The sequence below is a fragment of the Cavia porcellus genome, unplaced genomic scaffold, assembly GCF_034190915.1.
Source record: "Cavia porcellus strain 051 isolate PalLab524CR breed Dunkin Hartley unplaced genomic scaffold, mCavPor4.1 scaffold_8, whole genome shotgun sequence".
NCBI classification, from domain to species: domain Eukaryota; kingdom Metazoa; phylum Chordata; class Mammalia; order Rodentia; family Caviidae; genus Cavia; species Cavia porcellus.
The window spans coordinates 49754982-49760275 of NW_026947491.1; the positions used below are offsets into that span (position 1 = coordinate 49754982).

The following is a 5294-nucleotide window of genomic DNA, read 5'->3' on the forward strand; positions in this document are numbered from 1 at the left end:
GTTTTCACTCATTAATTAGAAAGGCTTTATTCTGGGCTTCTTGATTTGAAAATATTTGAAGCTAGAGTATATGAAGTTTTATCCAAATATATCAAGGAAAAAGACACTATGGTAACTACTATTAAGTCAGGTTATATGGTGGTGAAGTACTAGGTTGTTGAAACAGTCATGCTGTGACCTCTATTGTTATATTGTTATGTCCTGTTTTATCTCAATCTCCCCCTTATTGTTTTAAAAAAATTATTTAGTCATTTCTTATGTTTGTCTTAATTAAAGAAAAAATTCAAAAAATTAGGATATATAAATAGTAACTCTTTTTGATTTCCTATTAACTTGTTTTGAAGTCCTGTAGTACTCCCACGATCTTGTTTTGACTGATTAGACTCTGTTCCATTCTATATGGTAGTATCAAGTTTGAAGACATAGGCAACTACTTTGAAGACAATAAGATTCACTAAGATACCCATTCTGGTTTGACTATTGTCTTCTTTGGAAGTCCTGTAATGTTTACAATGCCTAAGTTTTATTGGTCTTGTTCTCTACTGTTTTGTCCAACTTTATAATATCTAATGAGATAGACAATTCTTTTTAAGGAAACAAGGGACAACGTTGATAACCATTGTTGATAACCTTGTACTCTGTTCTACATCATGTGCTATGTCTATCCTTGGTATTGACTGACAGCTTTGTTTTGCCATATCTGACTGTATTCTTCCCCCCCCCCCAAAAAAAAAGTAATAAGCACTAAGGAGTAATGAAATCCAAAGTGCGTGAATTTTGTTGTAAAAAAGAGAGGGAAAAAAAAAAGAAAAAGAGCTCTAACGGATATAACAGCAAGTGTGTTTAGGGGTGTTAAATAGCTGACTGTATCAATGTTTTTGGATCATTGAACACAGCTGTTTGCAGTCTACCTGTTTGAATGTCCACCTTGTATTCTTTGATACTGTGATTTGAGGAACTATTTTCAAGATGATAATATGTAATATACTAACAGGTGATTTCTTAAAAAAAAAAAAAAAAAGAAGAAGGGTCCAAGCAGCTGAGGAAATGAATATCAGAATGACTGGAGACAGTGATCCTGGACGTCACCAGGGCAGAGAACACTGCTAAAGCTGCCCAGTGAGTGAAGGAGTGTGGGTGCGTGGGAACAGAAGTGTGGTAGATTATCTTTTCATTTATTTAGACATGAAGATGCAAAGGCAGGCTTTGTCATTTGAAGACTTGTGGAATATTATTTTCCGTAGTGTCTACCTTGGAAAACGAGTTTCGCCGTGTGCGATGGCACATGCCTATAATCTCAGAATTTGGGAGGATGTGGTAGGAAGATCACCACCAGTTCAGTGCCACCTTGTTCTATGGAGTGAGCTCAACACCAGCCTGGAATACATAGCAAGACCCTGTCCTGAAACCAACCAACCAACCAAACAAAAGAAAAATGAGTTCCATAGATTCAAGACTGTTACATAATCCTGCAGGTAGACATAATTGTTCATGTTTGAAAAATTTTTACTTGTTGTGGTGGCATACACCTGTAATCCTAGCACTTGGGGAGGCTGAGGCAGGAGGATCCCTGTAAATTTGAGGCCGGCCTGTGCTACATAATGAGTTCAAGGCCAATATGAACTATATAATGAGGCCCTGTCTCAGGTCCCACAAAACAAAAGCAAAATTTTAAAAATTTTATTTTAAAGAGAAAAAAGAAAAAACAAAAAAATCAAAAAGCAGACAGACCTCCCCCCCCCAAAAACAGCAAAAGCAAAATGACAACAACAAATAGCTATATAGATTGTAAAAGCAAGATATTAGAAATTTAACAATTGCTGTTATACTGCATATTGTTATCTTCAAAATAGTTGCTCAGGTTACCAGATACAGGAATAAAACAAAACAGTAAAATGGAACAAAACATTGGATTTTAAAAACAAGACAGAAGAAAATTCCCACAGTTGTTACAATGTACACATACATCCTCCAAAAAGATGGTCAGACCACCAGCCCCAGGCCTGCAAAGTCAATTAAATAATATGAGCATCAAGCTATTCCTTCCACCTCAGTTGCTATCATCTCACCCTGAGTCCCTCTGAAACAGCCAGTCTTCTTTCTGAGTCTCTTCCTGATCCCCAGGGTAGACCTTGGCTCATAGAAGGCCCCAAAGCAGAATTTTAAAGATTTTTTTTTTTTTTACCGGTACCAAGGATCGAACTCACGACCAAGCGCTTACAAGGCAGGCACTTATGCCACTGAGCTAAATCCCCAGCCCTTAAAGATGTTTTTAAGAAACTGATTTTTCTTCCATTGGTGGCATTCCTTAAAAGCAGTCTTTGATCTTAAAATAATTTTTTTGTCCTTGAGACAGCATCTTACTACATAGATTAACTCAGACTTGATATGTAGTCTAGGTTGCCTTCAAACTTGTGATCTTTCTTTCTCAGCTTTCCTTACAGGTGTGTACTTCTAGGCCCAGCTAAATTTTCTTTTTTTTTTTTTTTTTTGGTACTGGAATTTGAACTTATGACCTCACGCTTTCCAGGCAGGCACTTACAAACTGAGCTAAATCCCCAGTCTCCAGCTAAGTTTTTAAAAAATTTATTGTTTTAAAAATTGTACTTTATATTTCTTAGAGCAGTTTTGGGTTTATGAAAAATCGGACAGAGTGCACAGTTTCTATATATATTCTTTTCTCACATTCCCTGATTATTAATGTCTTGCATTGGTGCTGTACATTGACTACAACTAAAGAACAAAAATTTATATGTTATTATTAACTAAGATCTATAATATACCTTAGGGTTCATTGTGTTGTACAGTTCTGTGGTCTGCAGAAATGTATCGTGATTTGTATATATCACATTAGTGTTGTATAGAGGAGTTTTAGTTATACAAAGTCCTTGTGTTCCACAGCTTTATCACTACCTCACATCCCCCAGAAGTTACTGTTCTAAGACTGTCCCATTGCTTTGCCTCTTGCAGAATGTCATGCAGCCAGAATTTTATGTTATCTCAGACTGTCTTCTTTCACTTAGCTCTGTGCATATATGTAGCTTTCACCTTGTTTTGTGGCTTGCGAGCTTGTTTCGTTTGCTTGCTACATATTACTTCATTTCCATTGTGTAGATATATACATTATATTACCCATCACATATTCAAGACTGCACTGGTTGTTTCCAGTTATTGTTTTTCTTTTTAAATGTATAAAATACAATTACTTTATTGATTTCCTACAATCTAGTTTGTCAGCTAGAATTGATTCCATTTATGCATCATTAAAAACAATGGTATTTTCTTTTGTTTTTTGTTTTTGGTCTTTTTGGAGATAGGGTCTCGCTATGCAGTTCAGGCTGGCCTTGAGCACACTTTGTAGCCCAGGCTGGTCTCAAACTCCCAACGATCCTCCCACTTCAGCCTCCCAAGTGCTGGGATTATAGGCGTGAGCCACCATTCCCGGCTCAACAATGGTATTTTTTTTTTGTCTTTTTCCTTTTTATCGGTACCAGGGATCGAACTCACGACTGCCTGCTTATAAGGCAGGCGCTTATGCCGCTGAGCTAAATCCCCAGCCCCTAACAATGGTATTTTCAAATGATGCATTATATAAGAAGTTACAGAACTTAAAATGCACCCTGATTAATTATATAAACTGGTAATTTTTTTTTAAAAAGCGTAATTGAGACCAGGGATTTAGCTCAGTGGCATAAGTGCCTGCCTGACAAGTGCAAGGCTATGAGTTCAATACACAGTATCACAAAAAAGAAAAAAAAAGCATATCCAATAATTTGGTCCTTTCTTCATAAAATGGATATTTAAATGTTTCTCCTAAAATCTTTCTCCTGATAGTCCTGTGGGATATCATTATGTTATGGGTAGTGCAAAGTGTGGCACATACAGTTTCATCTAGAAAGGTATTTCTAGATTTAAACAGAATGTGCATAACAAGATACATGTCAATGTATGATACCCATCATGTTTCAAATACAAGGCAGCCCCTCAGGCCACCATATTATTTTGGTTTTGCATTGTCATTTATGGCATCAGAGATTAATTACACATAACGAGCTTCTATATGTTTAAATCCTGAATATATGAAAATTAGTTGCTACTCTAACATATTATTCTTCTAGGTAGCAATTTGGTGTGTATCAGGAGAAAGCCAGCCTCCTGTGTCTACAAGTTGGAATCATTAACTGCTGGTAAATCAGGTCTAGCTTGCTTTTAGTGACTGTTCCCATGTCCAGGCAGCGCCTATCTTCCTCCCTTAGGAAGCCAGACGGTGACACTGCGGGGACTTACTCCTTGTATATAGTTCCCCTCCTTTTTTTCTTTTCTGGATTAACTGTGTTACTGAATTATTTCCCCTTCTGATCTCTCTATGACCACCATTTTAATCACTCATAGGTCCTTCCATAAAAGCTCAGAGAGATCCATGAGGAGAAGTTCTGGAGACAGGCTATCCAAAAGAAGAAGACTGAGTATTGGAATGTCCTGGGCTTTTCCTGTGTGTGCTGCAAACTTCTGCCAGGTTGAAGAGCCTGTAGCGTTTTCTGAATGTTCCCACATCTCTGGTTTTTCTACAAAATCACCTGCCACATCCAGCTCCCTTTATATTGAAGCTTTTAGAAGTCTGATCTTTTTAGCTCTTCGCTATTTATTTTCTTTCCTTACACTTTCATTTTCAGCCATGAGGAATTGCACATGTCGCTTCAAATCTGCGGTTTTGGTTGCCTGCTCCTCTATAATTGTTTTGTCATCTTTTGGGGCTTTGCTTCCCATACATAACTCTGTTGGCCCACTCTTGCTGAAGTAAATATACTGTAGTAGTGTTCATGGACTTCTGTCAGAAACCTGAATTTCAGACAGGTTTTTCTCTGAGAAATAAGGCGGTTCTGGCCCTTTAACTCCTCTGTAGGAGGCTTATGAGATGCCTGGAGATGGGCAGCTGCATCCTCGTCTGTGTTCTGTGGGTCCTTCAGTAGCTCCTCATGCTTTGCCCTCTCCTATCACTCCTGGATGAGGAGGAGCTGCTCCATGTGGCTGTCTTCTGCCTGCTCATGCTGTGTCAGCTTCATGACTTCACACGCTTTCCCTCCTGGCAAGGAACCCAAGGCCTCACACTCAGGAAAGTGCTCTACTGCATGCCCACATCCTGTTGTATTTCCAGTTTCTGGGACATGGCCTGATTGTGTGTTAAGGGCCCAATAAATGATGAATGAATCAAATTTACTGCTTGTTTTATTTATTATTTTTATGCCCTTGACTTCTGGAATGTTTTTGCTCTTCTGACTTGAATTCTCTACCAT

General features: G+C 38.0%; 1 pseudogene; it reads right to left on the reverse strand.

Annotated features, from left to right (window-relative positions):
• Positions 1 to 4381: 4381 nt before the first annotated feature.
• On the reverse strand, positions 4382 to 5294 carry LOC134477473 (nuclear receptor-binding factor 2-like; annotated as a pseudogene).